The 15,911-nt window shown below is 41.7% G+C and overlaps 1 protein-coding gene across 1 annotated transcript in view; it reads left to right on the forward strand.

Moving 5' to 3' along the window:
* The first annotated feature begins 15,400 nt into the window (after positions 1-15,400).
* The window catches only part of LOC118122865 (protein shisa-6), a 75,062-nt gene continuing 74,551 nt past the window's right edge, over positions 15,401-15,911 (forward strand). Inside the window, exon 1 of the mRNA XM_035179765.2 lies at positions 15,401-15,782. The gene's annotated coding sequence lies outside the window, so the exon portion shown is untranslated. The remainder of the gene's footprint in view (positions 15,783-15,911) is intronic.

Raw genomic sequence — 15,911 nt, forward strand, 5'->3', positions numbered from 1 at the left:
TTTAGTTTTACCTGTTAATTGTGAAGACTCTTGAAATATTTGGATTTCGTCAGAGCAGCACAAGCTTTTAGTCAAGTTTTATCAAAGTCTCCATTTTAAAAAGAGTGTTTTAACTGAGAAAAAAATCAAGAATTGTTCACTCACATCTCAGATTGTTTGATTCCTTACATTTAGTTTGAGCTCTCCGTGCCTCTGTGATTAAATTGAAATGACTCGGGAACAGTTTTTTCATTTATCATTGAAATTCTTAATGGACATAATGAATACATTGTCCCAAAGCCCTTTGTGAACACGTGGGTTTTAAGGAGTTTTTAAGTGTCCAGAGATGGGGGGGCTGTACGTGGATATCTCCCGGGAGAGATGGGATCTCTCCCGGGAGATAAAAAAAGAAAGGAGATAATGTTGTCCCACAATTCCTTGCGGCAGCACTTTATAGTTTCATCAAGATAAGGATAGAACCAATGGAACACATGTATGAAAATCCTCACATGACTGGTTGAGCTGCTAATAAATTAAAATAGGTTTATTCTTTTCAAGTCCACGTTTGAATTTGTCATTGTCACTGTAGGGCCTAGACATAATTGTTGTTTTACTAAATTCCATCTACTGAAATGAATTTTCTTTAATCATCAAATGTATAGTAAAAGCCTAAAAGTGCAGTTGTCTTCTTCGCATCTTTCTCTGACCTCATGGCGTCTTCCATGGAGGTCGAGGAACCGTGGTTAGAAAAGGACAGTATTCAGATTTTTCCACCGCAGCTCATGTCAGTCTTTTTATTTTTGGCCTGGTGAAGTCCTGCAGTGGTGTCGGCTCTGCTGAACCCAGCTGGTCAAATATAGGAAAAAAGAAACTGAATGTCACCCAGTAGAGTTTATACCATGTAGACCATATACCAATTCAATTAGGCTGCAAATCACACACACTCATAGTTGTCAGATTTGACAAGAAGTGAGTTATGTTCTGAGGAATCAGTGGAAATGTCAAAAAACGTATCACGATGTTAAGGAAAGAGAAAAAAGCATGCACCGGTTCTGCACTAACATTTAGAGAACTCGAACATGGCACATATATTGTTCCTGGAAATCCGTTCAGTAGTTTTTTTTTTTCGTTATCCTGCTGAAAAACAAACAAACAAATGGCCGACAAGGCTGAAAACAAGCTCAAAGAAAAAAGGCTGGTACTGACGGACCCTTATGGGATTGAGGCACTTGTCCGGCCCAGCAGGGAGCGATGCCATCACTGCGGAGACGTCCTGGTTAGGACTGTTGTTCAATCACTGCTCTTGGCTGTCACTGCCGCTGCCTGTGGCATTTTGATTGAATGTTTTCTATTCACACACAGAGCTCCCCTTAATGGCCCCTTTCATGTGACAGTGATCTATATACAGGTAATTACACCTGGCTGTGATGGATAGTGCTGTCAGATTAACCATGATTATCCTGAGATTAAACATGTTTCAGAAATCCCAAATGTCAAAAACTATTACAAGGTCACAGGACGACTTGGTTCTGTGCTTCAAACAGATTTCTCTTCACATTAAAAACAGTTGAGGCCATGTAATGTGAAAAACACCACTCCACGAAATCTGACAGGACGCACTCTTTTTATGAAGAGCCACGTGAGGCCCCGCTCGTGATGACTAAACCTCATAGCGCGGTCGTCACGTTGTAGAGTGTGAAAACACACTCATCTGATGTTTAGTCTGACACTTCTGACTGACTGAAGCCTGTCAGAACAGCGACAGATGACAGAGTCAGTGATGTGGGGTCTTCTGTCAGTGTCTGTAAGGAAAACAACCCAGGAAATGGGGGAAGTACTACCCAGTGCCCTTATCTGTTAGTGATTTGTCTTCCTGGCATGAACGTCCTAATGAACACAGAATTCCTTTTAGACCCCGGAGGGGCGTTTATCTCAACTGTCATCAGGAGAAACAATTTCTTCTTAATTGACCTCCCTTGTTAAATAAAGGTTATGTGCGGTATAAAAAAATTAATAAAAAGAAATCTCAAGGTTGTTCTCTGAAAGCCGGGCTGGGCCCCCGCCAGCCAACCAGGTGGGAGGAAGCCAGAGTTTCCTGGAGCGAGAGGACATCCGCCAGAGAGACGAGGCCTTAAAGTCTAATTGGTCTGATTAGAGGGAGTCTTAAGCCAGCACTTTTGATTAAGTGGAGTGATGGAGGCGATAAAGGCCGACTGGCAGGTGGTGCTGGTGCGTTAAGTGGGCAAAATGAAGCGAACTTCACTCTTGGCTGGAATGAGGGGGATCCTGTCTTGTGTTTTAGTTGCCGTGCACAGTGAGATGTGACCAGATCTGTCATCATCTCACACCAGCGCCGGCTCCGTGCGTCCTCCTGCTGCAGCCGTTCACCGACTGACACATAAGGAAGGGCGGACGCAGGGATGTTTCTGCCTCAAGAGTTTCACATTTTCCTCCTCAGCCGACATTTACTAATCTTTTCTTGTTTTCTTGTTTTGTGTTCATGCTGCTGGACCCAAACTTTTTCTCTGCGCCCTCTGCAATATGCACAGTTCAACATTTCCATTCTGTGTGAGTGTGTGTGCATATAATAAGCAGATTAGATTTCATTTTCCCTATGAGACACACTAACAAGTTAAAATTTAGTTTAAAAACAATAAGTGGGGAAAGGAGAAGGACCAGTGAGGCTCTGCAGGTGTGTAACATAACCTTTCCCTTTTCTGCACCTCTGGTGATGTTTTGATGTATTTTGAAAGGAGAAACTTCAGTAGTCTCATCACTGCAGAATATACACACAAACACAAACAGACATAATGTGACAATAAAGAATTTATTCATGCACAAATGCACTCTCATGCAGTTTGTTGCTGTCATCAGTCTCAGGAGTATTGATAAGGAATCACTGACTAAATTTACATAAACAGCAATATTCAAACTAGTAACCTTATTCAGAACAAGAGTGCCACTCAGTCGAGTTCATACCTTCGCCAAGGTCCAACAGTCCCCTTACTAGCTGCACCAAATTGTACACACCAATAGATATTATTCCCCAAATATACCAATTTTTTTTTTTCCTCATTATTGTTATGGCAGCTGGTGGCAGTCAGCTGAGGCTGGGAGGGTTTAAACGGAGGTTTAGTTTCCTTGTTCAGTTGGTTGTTTGCTGTCAACACCTTCAGTTGCTTCTGTGAGTTTGTGTTGTTGGTTTTGCTTATGCTATGAGTTTGTCATGTGCCCATTTTTATTTACACCCCCTCTTCTAGATTATTCTATCCTTTTGACATATTTAGTGGGTGACAGTTGAGAACTATATTCCCACCATTGCCTTTTAGCACCTGTTTTGTTTTTCTTGGGGGGAAACGTAACAAATTATTCTCTCTGGAAAAACCAAGTCATTTAAATTCCTGGATCTGACCACCTGATCTGGATCCACATAAAAATTTAAGAATACCTTGAGCTGGCCAAAGGTCAAGGTCACGGTGACTTCACAATGCATATTTAATTACTCGTGAAGGTGATATCTCTGGAACGCCGTCAAAGAATCCTTTCACATTTGGCACGAACACTCATTTGGACTCAAGGAGGAACTGATTAGATGTTGGTGGTTAAAGGTCAAGGTCACATGACCATGCATTGTTTAGAATGCAGTTTATCAGGAATGCCCAAAAGGAATTTAATTACATGTTGCACAAGCATTCACTTAGACTCAAGGATGACCTACATAGAATGTGGTGGTTTGAGTCCAAGTGACAACTGATCAAACGTTGAAGAAATTCCCTCAAGCAAAGTGATCACATTTCAGAGTTCAAAGGTCACAGTGACCTTATATGAACCTGGCAAAACATATATAGATGGATACACTGGTTGGCAGAGGCATACAGCCACTGCGCAGTAATTCTAGTATTTAGTATGTTTGTGTTAAGTATGCCCTTAAAAACAAGATGGTTAATTTCAATGGGCTCAAACTGCTAATAAAGGTTTATATTTCTGATTGTGTGGCTGCCGCATAAACCAGCCAAATAAGCATGATTGATAAATTTAAGAGTGACACAGTTAAAAAAAAACTTAAATAATGCAAGTCACCTTTGTACTTCCTTTTAGGATACATATATTGGTAGTAATATAAATTGAACTTAAAAATGCATTTCAACACAAACTTGGGGGATTGAAACATTCTAATTAAAGTTATCTTTAGAGTCTTAATGACATTTCTCTCTCTGGTAAATAAACTGACAACTCAAACAGTCATTGCCTCCACAGCTCCTCTTTAAACATTCTGCATTTAACACACAATATGTGTGCCAGGAGGGGTCTCTCAATCAACAGAGGACCTAGTTTGATGATGTCGTGAAGCAGCATAGCGTCAAGGAAGTTGTTTTCACCACCGACAATGGATGAATCAATTCAATCAATGAAAATCTATCTGACGTGACTCAGGCACAAATCAAAGTATTAAGGGTTTTCTTTCATGTTACGCGGCACAGCAATGAATATTGTTGATCCATTATGAGTGAGCAATAAAGAAAACAACTGACTTGCTAGCATTGTGTTTTTCCTTCATCATTTGTCGTTTGAAGTTATGGCAGAAACCGGTGAGGCCACGGGTGAAGTGGATGTGACTAAATTCATATGCAACCAAAGTGAAATGTTTCCTTGGATAAAATTGGAGTTTTCTCTGGGTTTGAGCATTGTTGGATAATGTACACACACTAGTCGACCACATACCTCGTCGTTTTTTAAACATATTAATGAGTAATTGTTGATTTGATTGTTGATTATATCTTTAAAGACCAAAATTAAATGGCACCATTTGATCTTATAGCGTACAGGATATGAGAACGTGAATTTAATTCCAGACACGTTTATGAGACAATATCACAACCAAGTGACACAGCTCCACTGTTCCGCAGCCAGAGCCTGGACACAATATCTCTGAATCAACGGCTCCGGTCTTTGTTAGGCCGAGCGTCAGTACTTCTACTCAAACACTGTCCACTCACCATGTGAGGAAGAGGAAGGCTCAAGAGGTTCCTCTTTTCATAATACACGTCAAGTCCTTATTGCCTCCAGGTTATTAAAAGTAAATGTTATATTGACATTTCAATCACTCCGCCTTATTGCTTTCTCCAAGACACTAACAGCCAGCGCTTGTAACTGAGGAACTGATCCTCGGACCCCTGTTTTTCGGTTACATGCAAAGCTTACGCTGCGAGAGCAAAGGTCACGTTGGGAGTCTGTGAATGTTTTTGTAGCCCGCCTTAACCCTGCGTAATTAGCTTTCCACGACAACTCACACTTCTCTGGAGAGGTTAGAGCAACCTGCTGTAAAATGCAGCTGGAGGTTTTGCTGAGCACACACACACACTGCGTGGAAAAATTCAACACAATGTGGATTTTTCATTTCCTATTTCCTGCCTCTGTGCTGCATAATCCAAGTGTAAGATGGTGGTTTAATTGGAAAAAATGTCATTTGATTTCCTTTTCAATGATAATGTGTGTTTATGAAACCCTCAGCATCTATGCCACGCTTAATAAACCTCTGCCTCCTCTCAGTCTCTGCCCGGTGACAGTTTCCAAAGCTGTGACATTTATATCCAAATGGTAATTGATTCAGAGGAGCCTGTTAGTATGCAGCAACAATTTAACAACTCTTCTCTTGGGGGGAGGGATCAAGCCCTGGAAAGGGGAGACAAGATTTAGTTAGGGCTTTTTTTTTTTTTTTGTAGGCAGCTCCTCTCTCTTCCTCTTCCTCCTCCACCCCCCTCGAGATGTGAGATCAGATTTGAAAAAGAGAGGCGGCTTTGTTTTTCGCACATTTTGCTTCCCGACTCGACACAACGGCAGCTCATGCTGTGGGACGCCGCTGAGGCTGTTATTGATTGGATGCCACTGACAGAATGGACTTTGTCACAGGCGGCACTCTCTGCTCGGGCTGCAGGCTGTGTTTACTGGTGCGTCTTACCTGCGACGTGGAGGCACCGACACCAGCGGACAACAAAGACGACGACGACAACAACAACAACAACAACAAGACGAGGGACTGTGAGCAGCAGTAATCCTCCCCAGATAGTGTCAGGCCTGCTGAGCAGAAATAATGGCATCGCATCCAGCGCACACACTGACTGCATGCAAGCCGCTGCAAAATCGCAGAGAGTTGTCATTCATGATTAGCGCTCGTGAGCTCTGCAGCCATGGACCGTTACAATTATGACACACTTAACAAGAACAAATGAAGCAATGATTGGCCATAAATTGTGACCTCTAGCAACTGGCAGCCGGGTTCATTGTCGGGCCTGACATGTGCGTTCTCCGTCTAACATCTGCTAACACGGGTGAAGGTAATCGCTTATTATGAAAGACGCGATTAACAAAACAAAAAACAAATCCTACAGTTTAAAAAGGAGCAATTGCTTTTGTCTCTGTTCATTACAGCAGTCCGCACGGTTCCTCCTAGAAAACAGTCGCCCCGGCATCCGATTTGAAGTTAGGCTATAGAGCAGAGGTGAAATGAGTTTAGCGCCACAATCTCAGCTAAACAAGACAAATGCACTGTGATCTACGGTTTACACCTTCTAATCTAGTCTCCCTCTGGATCATTAGTGTTGCACAAGTGATGATAAGGAGGGAATAATCAGCTCTCTCAGCTGTAAGGCCTCAGTATCCTCAGGCGTCCTTCTTTCATTACACTCAATTTTCTCTTGGAATCACGTGAACCTGCACGATGAGGATGCACAACTCCTCTTTCCATTAGAACAATAACCTTAAACAAAAATTATTATTTGGTTTTATGTGTGTGCCAGACATATATCGGTGACACAGTGTCCCTCTAAAGACCAGTGTTCTCTCTTAAAACTTCACTTTATTTGCCTTCCCTCTGACGGCCAGATGTCGTCTCATAAATGTGTGTTTATTCGTCACAAAACACCTGTGATGGTGTGATACACACACACACACACACACACACACACACACACACACACACACACAACACACACACACACACACACACACAGTCTGCTCTTTTTGTTTTAGTCTTTGCAATCAACAATCTCCTCTGAGAAAATCGCAGTAATTTCCTCTCCCTTCCTCACGCACTGATTCTGCACCTTAAGTTCATACCCTGCTTTTACGCAGCATCTTAAAAAACACACATTTAAGCAAACAAACAAACAACTATGCAAAAAGTCTAATTTCCCTTGACCCTACTTTGCATTCTTTAGGTATTCATTATGTATTCTTTGAGGTATGAATCATCCCCTCACTCAGGGTTTAGTGTAGTTTATAATCCACTAACATGCATCACAGAGCAGTGAGGTGTGTCGAACAGAAACAAATTACGGGAATCAGCACAGTCTCTCTGGATGCCCAGCTTTAGTAAGTTTGTTGAAAAGACAGAGTTGGGCGTCTGAAACTTTTCCTTTTTCTTTATCGAGGCTGATGACTCCTGCAGATCCCCTGTCAATAATAATTTGAGTCTGGTTCTAATATTAAACTGTCAAGAGAGGAAGAGGCAATTTAGTCTAATATAGTGTAAGGGAGATTCGACCCTATACTTGTTTGGTCAGGACCCTCAGACTTTCTTCATTTTACGGTCCAAACGAACGGACCAAAATTCATCCTGACCAAAATATGTGGTCATTGTCCGGATCAAACAGAACCATGGTTCGATTTGTTGTGTGAAAACACTTTTGTGGACGATTGAGACTTTCTGCAGCTCGCGGGATTGCTTGTAATCTTCCCCTGCGACGATATAAAGTTTGAATGACAAGGACCTTGATTTTGCTGGTAGTTATACCACAATATAACACTGGCAACGAAACCAACAAAGTGAACCAGTTCATTCAATCTATCCATTCAAACAAAAAGCCGACTACCCACCCAACTTACTACACACGCCGACATCAGACACACAGTCCTCCCACAAACGAATCAATGTCAAGTATAGGTAGACGCAGCCCAGCAGGAAGAACGTAGATCAAACAACATTCTTTAGTTTGTGCCCTAAATTAAAATGTGAAACCAAAACTAACCTGATCAAAAGTAAACAATGTAACAAAGACATGAAGCTTGATTCTGAGTTTTAAGTGTGAAGTTTTCAAGGTTGGAAACATCTCAATGATCCCAGCCAACCCAAAACCCTTTATCCATATTGTTGCTGCTTTAAGTTAAGAGGCACAGTATGGAGGATCAGACACCTTCAAGGTCATCGGGATATGTGCTGCACAGCCTCTTTAATGATGCACATGCAGTCACACCAAAATGGTGATAAGATGCTCTTGCATCGAGTGTTGAGCTCTTGAAACATTGAAGCCTCCTGGCTCATTAACAAAGGCGACAGAACGGACCCTTGAACAGGGCCGCTGTCAGAGGAGAGCAAATTCCCCTCTGCAACAGAACTGGGGCAGACATTTTGGTCGGTGCACTGAGCGAAGCCAAATCATTACCCAAGTAAAATCCCTGATTGAAACACAAAATATAGCCCAGCTAGATCCTGCAGAGCAGAGATGGGACCAAGTCATTGTGTTGCAGGAGGTCTCAACTCTCTCCACTCAACTCCTGAGTCCTGAACTTGTGAAAATGTGACATTGTAACAATAGAGGAAAAAGATATAGAGACACCAGATTCCCACATTTATAATGCAGTGATGAGTTTCAAGCTTTATTGATTTAAGAAAGCTACCTAACAAGGTTACTTAGCTGCTAAGCTAATGTTAGCTGAGAATTAGCTTGCAAACTGTTAACATAGCGTTGACGTTTTGTTCTTGCCACAGCTTCAAACTTTCAACGAGGTTGGATGCTGCATTTTCTCCATCTGTAATTTTTGAACCACACTGTTTGCAGACTGCAGCTTTGTTTTTTGTTGACAACCTTGTCACTCTTGGATGTAAATGAATAATCGTTGGTATGTTTTTTGTCCATTTGTGACTCAGTAACTTCATGATTTCCTACTGAAACTCAGAAACCATTGTTAGTGGTAAGTGAGTTGCTATAGGATAGGCATAGCAGCCAATCGCCTGGGGCCCTGAGCAGAGAGCAGCCGCCAAAAGCTACCAATTACACTACTCCATAGCAATGATAATTTAGCCCCTGTCCCAATTCACCCCTTAGCCCTACCACTTTGGCCCCATGCCACTAACTCTCTGCCAAAAGACAAGAATGTCTAAATGTGTGTGTAAAATGTGTCTGGGATGGTAGTGAAGGTTTAAACTTAAACTTTACTTCTTTACTATTATGTGTCTGCACAGTATGAACTTTGTTTATAGTTTTGATTCTGAAGAGTAAAATAATGTGGTCTGGGGTGTGTGTGTTTGGTTCGATGTAGGGCCACCCAGGTTCCTTCTCACCTGTTTCCCCCAAAGTCCCTGAAACACTCCTGATCTGAGGATTGTGTCCCTTGATGGGAATGAATAGCATTCGTTGATTTAGGGAATTGATTAATTCTTAGCCCAATTTTTGAATAACATACTTTTGAATCTTGGGGTTTGTTCAAAAGGCTGAAGTCTACGGTGGCCCTGAGAGCTCAACGCACTGCAATTTAAGAAAACACATGCAAGTGGACAAAACACAAGCAAAGTAAGAAAACATCTCAATTTCACAACACAATGCAGCAAATACAGAAACGCGCAGCAAATACAGAAAATGACATCTGAAGTGTTTCCAGAGGACACCTAAACGTGATGGACACGTCCGCTTGTTGTTGCTGCCGCAGTTTGGAGTTGTTAAAGTCGGTGTCCGTCAGTGATCTTGGAAAATTTGCTAAACTGTAAACGTTTTTGGTTTATTTTGATAAATAATAAACTTTATTACTGCAGATGTATCCTGTTAAACCTCTGAGACCCACTGGGCCGTATACGATCTCAAATATCATGTTGTCTTTAGAGCGTCATGACTCCTCAACGGTCTGAGCTAGAGATATACACACACACACACGCTCCTGGTATTTCATGATGGCCTGATACGATGATGATTCAAAAAAATTAACGTGACGTTCACTCGCGTTCATCGTTAAGTTCATGTTAATCATATGAAAACTGATTCGTTAAGTTCACCATTCGCGAAAAATATGCACAACACTGTACAGCCACTGCAGAGGGGCTGAAGAGCCGCATTCGGCTCCAGAGCCGCGGGTTGCCGACCCCTGTGTGGAACCGAATTTGTTTGATGTATTGGACGTTTTTGTGTCTCCTGTGGCAACAGTGTCCATCACTTTTAGCTGTCCTCTGGAAACACTTCCGTTGTCGTTTTCTGTATTTGCTGCGCATTTCTGTAATGTGTTGTGTTGTGAAATTGATGAAGATGTTTTCTTACTTTGCTTGTGTTTTGTCCACTTGCATGTGTTTTCTTCAGTTGCAGTGCGTTGAGCTCTCAGGGCCACGGTAGAAGTCCAAGGGAAGTCAGGAGTCTGGTGTTGAGTGTGAAGTCAAATGTATGACTCAACCCTGACTCAACTTCAAGTCATGGGACCACAGTCCTCACCTCTCGAGATAGAAAGTGGGACAAATATCTGTGATACCAATCAACGTGACAGATACATGCTGACTGCTTTCAACAGCCGTCCCCCTTTTGGTGTGAGGAGCTGGATTACTTTCCCAGTGAGATTGTTTTGTGCTGCTGCTGTGGTGAGCAAACTCCGAGCTCAAGATCTCTTTGGTGTCATCCACTATTTCTTTCTTCTGTGGAATTATAGTCTCATTATTCTTCAGCCAATGTCGACCCTGCCGTTACCTGTCAGCGCTTTTTGCTGAGGCTTGCGAACTCCGAGCTGTTTAACACTAATGGACAATCCCTCTTCCCTTTGTGCGCAACATGCCATCTGATGTGGCATTCTGACTGACAGAGGAATGGAGGGCCAATTTGCAAATGCTGTCTTCCAGAGCATCCAGTGTGCAAAGACATTCATCAAAAGCTCTGTGCACTTTTTCTTGTCTCCTTGTCATATTATCTGTACAGCGCTGTCAGGGGCGCTGTAGAGTTTTTTTTTTTTTTCAAAGGCCTGCAGGGGTAGATTGCATGACTGGGGTAAAGTATGGGTGAACAATTAAAGTCCACTTCTTCTTCCTCCTCTTCTGTCTGAGATGTGAGATAAGCAGTGTGGAATAAAATGCTTTGGACAACTAAGTCCTGCTTACATGCATTAAACCAGAATTCAACCTGAAGAATCTGGAGCCTGTCATAGGGTTACAATGGGTAGAAACTGTAGGATGATGGTAACATCTATGAGAAGGGGCAATGTGTGGTTCAGTATTTTGCCCAAGGACACTTTGGCATGCAGACTAGGGAAGACTCGGATCAAACTGCCGACAATATGGTTAGAGGACGACCGCTCTAACCCCTGAGCCACAGCCGCTGGTTTCCATCTTCTTTAACTTGACCATTTAAAACAATGCAAACTCCACAACAACCTCTTATCAAAGTTTCCAGGAAGCAAATGTCATTTTACATCATAAGACTAAAATTAAACATACTTTTCGAGGTGAAGCTATTCAGTATGTTACAGGAACGATGCTAAACAAACACAAATAAAACTCTTTATCAAGCATCTGCTCAGATTTATCTTGTGACCCCATTCAAACTATTTATATATATATATATTTTTATATATCTTTTTAGTATAAATATCTTAAATAACGACCTTTTCATCCACTTTACATAATTAAGATACAAACAATATACCTACAAATACAGTAATACAGTTAACTAATACAGTAAAACAAAAGTATTTAAGAAAGGAGGGCGGGGCAGCCTGCTTCCAATTGATTAACATTTGTTTTCTATAGCTAAGAGTAACAAAAGTATAGCAATTTGACCAATGCCTCAGGTAGATGACAGCTTCACAACGGATACCAAAGTTTGCTGGGAGAGGATTTTATGAGTTTATAGATATTTTAAATATCTTTCATTGGGCATCAAACCCCGGGTGCCGGGCAAAACCAGGTTGTGTTAGCGTTGCAGGAAACTTTTTACAAGTCGATGAGAGTGTTCTTGAAAATATATTTGACCACTCGCATCAATATCCAATAGCAAGTCCTGTTAATAACAGTATTGATAATAACTGCAATACTGTGTCCAGGTGATGGTGAAAGAAAGAAAGAGATTGAGGAGCTGATGAAAATAGTCTAACTTCCATCTGTCCAGGTGACTCTGTCCGTCCCGACCTGTCTCCACCTGCAAAAAGGAAGAAAGCAAGAGACAGCAGAGGGAGCTCTGATTGAGTCCGAGGCTGTCATAGTATCATATGTCTATCTTGTTTGTTACAGCAACAGGAAAGCCCTTGACAGGCAACCTGTTTGTGGACAAGCCAGTAAGAACTCACACTGTACAGGACAACTTTATTTTAAGCCGTCTGGAAACAGTCGGGGAGAGTTTTTAATGGAAATGTGTCCAAAAAGACTTACGAGAAAATATATATATATATGTACTGCAGCCATGGACACATTCAGTCTGGGGTTTGAATGTTTCTGAATTTATATAAACTTGTTGTAGTTTGATGAAGAACTGGAATGAGATGGTAACAGTTGGCTGTAAAATGACTCAAGGGGAAACTTAATGTACTATACAGCATGTTATATGCAGTTGTAATGAATTCTCTCCAAACTGACCAGTAGACAAAAGTTTAGTGAGTCATAAAACAAGAGTGTTTTGTGCCTAACAAGTCAGGCTTTGTGATCAAGGCTACTTTTATAAAGATTGCTGGTTTTGTAGCTGTTAAAGGTAACAGGGTTGGTAAGTTGTTTCTGAAGCACTTTCTTCACATTCCAATAGCCAGCAATAACTAAAGCCATATAAGAAATACAGCTGTGTCAGTGGCCCTCGCATGGCAGTAATTTGGCCAATCAGAGGCAAAGGAGAGACGGAGAGACACAGACAGATGAATCAGGAGAAGATAGTCAGAAGTTAGCGAACACTGTTCTCTAGCCTCTTAACTCACATTGACAGTTTCCACCATCTCTAAGCTCCACCAGCTCATTCTCTCTTTATTCCCAATCACAACCTGATACACTCGCATTGAGCCTATCACCCGTGAGCTGTCAAGGTTTAAAGTGTTCTCTCTCTCTCCCTCCTGTCAGTTCAGTATCAGATCATTGAGGGACCGCCCTCCGCCCCTGCACCACCTCAACTCATCATCATCTCCCCTTAACCGTCCAATCAGAAGCCTTCATGAGCAACCCTTCTCTGTACTTCATTTCTCATTATCACCACCAGCGTCTCTGTTCTGGAGGGACGTCGCCTTCATATCCAAAATATCAGATTCATAGGACTGCTTCTTTGTCGTTCTACTTTCTGTCAGGGTCTGAGCACCAAAGTTTATTCCTCTGTTCATTCCTCTTGTTTCTCTTTTGATTGAAATGTTGCAGAAGGTCCCAATAAGTGCAATAACACTGACTTATTAGAGGTAGCATCAAACATCTCTACGATAACGCCACATATCTCTCAAACAGTGCTCACCTTGATCCAATCGCTCTCAAACTGCCTGAAACAGCACCATCTTGGCTGAAGGTTTCGTCTGTGCACCAGATGGATGAGCTTTGACACGCCGGATGATGACTGAGTGAATGAGGACAACAAAGTATTTGAAAGTCAATTTGACACAACCTCCTCTCGCTGTCAAATTACCTGGGTGTTTCAACGTGGTGATTTTCACCATCTGGTGCAGCCAGATTTGACCAAATTAAAACGCAGTTATGAATACGATTAAACCACCATTGAAGTGAGGAATACATTATTTGTCATTAATGCTCTTGACACTCAAGATATTTGTCCTTGTGATGCCTTTGTAGAGATGGAGCAGTGCTTGACTAAAGTTAATGATCTATAATTACAACATGCAGGCTCGAAAAGTGCCATGTTGAAAGAGAACGTGTTAAAATCCTTTTATGAAACAATGGCCTGTATAAGTGTAAAAAAATGTAAATAGTTAGAATCCTTCAAACTCTGGATTTTGAGAATATCATCACACTGAAATTGTTTTTCATGAAAAATGTAACTCTTTGAATTTTAAGAATAAAAGTCCACCCAGAGAGAAAAGTGGGTTCTTAATATGAAGTTAGAATATATTAAAAAAAAGATTATGGTATCAGAAAAGTAAATACTTTGCAGTAATAAATCTGTGAGTAAACTGGAAAATAAACTTCAAGTCACTTCAAATTAAAGTTGTAAATCTGAGAATACATTTAGAATTCTGAGAGGAAAGTCGAATCTGGAAAGTTTTGTGATGAGAAAATCTGCTTATAAAGTCATGAAATTAATAAAGTAATAATTAAAGTAAAGTGCATTCCCCAAAAAACGAGTCTGAAAGCCAACATTTTTAAGATTGGGTGATGTGCAAAAACACCATTAGCTGCCAGTTTTGCAGAGGCCAGGATGTCTGCAGTCGGTCTAGCTGTGGGTCTTTGCTGCTCCCCCGCTCTGACTGCTTGTTTGGTGAGGCCGGATTGCTTGGCCCGATTGACTCCTGCCCGGCGACTTCAGCCTCAGCCTTCAGGAACTGGTCTTGTCTCCATCAATAAACAGTCCCTCCCCCAGTGCCTTTGAGCAGCTGCTTAAAATGTGCACCACTGTCCCATGTATGAAATACAGTGGACATGCGGGTGACTCCACTTTGGAAGTTAAATAGGGTTTTTGAAAATAAAGTCAGATTTTTTGTAAATAAAGCTTATATTTTCTGAATAATTTTAATGTAAAAAGTATTCTAAAGAACCTGACTTTGATCTGAACACCCTTTCACTTTTTGTTTTTACTGTAAATGCTTCTATCATACTACAACTGCTGCTATCTTTACCTGCTATTTACTACATCCTGTGGATGTACATTACTTCCCATGAAGTATTTTTGCACTCTCAATCCATTTTTGCACTATTCTGGTTTGCACTACTGTCATCCACCGTGTGCCTTATGACTGCTGTACTGTGTACTTTGAGTGATTATATGTTCTGTTTTTGTGTACTTATATGTTCTGTCTACTTATATGTTTCCACCGGGATCAGAGAGAAACAGCATTTCAATCCTGTCCTTGTCCTGTACATATGGCAGAATTAAAAATAAAGTTGACTTTGACAAAATAAGACAGCAAAGTGGATTCTTAACATAAATTGGGGACATCTGAATCAAAGCTAACCTGAGGCAGGTTCAGAAAGTCAGACGTAGAATTAACTTTAAAAATCATTCAAAGGTCAGAGTGTAGAATTAAACAGTTTCCGTACATCCAGCAGGTTTATACTTTGAAAGACAGATTAACATTTCCCCTTTTGCATGCCAGACATTTTTAAACAACCAAATCCTTTCCTCTCCTCCCTCCCTCCCTGCGCACCGGGACAGCGTTTGATTTGTAATTCCAAAGTAAACCAGGCGAATACACAAGGCGCGCATCGCGGGGCGTGATTGGTGACTTGTGAGTGGATGCAGCTTGAGTGCGCGCTGGAGCGTGAATGGACACCGGCGGCGGCGCCTCATCGCCTCTCACACAGACAACTTCCATAATACACTGTTGTCTTCCTGTGCTTTTCCACCTCCGCCAGTTATCGAGTGGAGCCCGGAGGCATATGACCGAAGAGGGAGAAGGAGGAGGGGGGAGATCGGGATTGATAATTAACTGAGGTACCTGAATCGGTGACGAGAGAGGGAGAGGGGGAGAGGGAGAGAGAGAGAGAGAGAGAGAGAGAGAGAAAGAGAGAGAGAGGCGGGCCGGAGAGAAGAGAGGGAGGAAGATAGAGAGAGGGAGAGGGAGGTCTTGGCTCTTGTGTTGCTGAGGCTCTTTGATTCAGTGGCAGTGGCTGAGACATCCCTGTTTTACCGGCCATCACTAACCCGGTAAGTCTTCATCATCATCCTCTTTTTTATTTCCACCTGACACTTTATTTTTTTCATTCACTCGTTAGAAAAACAACAGAAGTTAAGGCTCCGTTTCTAAGCGTAGAGTAAAGTTTATGCGTAAAATAA

Source organism: Hippoglossus stenolepis, chromosome 16, assembly GCF_022539355.2.
Source record: "Hippoglossus stenolepis isolate QCI-W04-F060 chromosome 16, HSTE1.2, whole genome shotgun sequence".
In the NCBI taxonomy this organism is placed as follows: Eukaryota; Metazoa; Chordata; class Actinopteri; order Pleuronectiformes; family Pleuronectidae; genus Hippoglossus; species Hippoglossus stenolepis.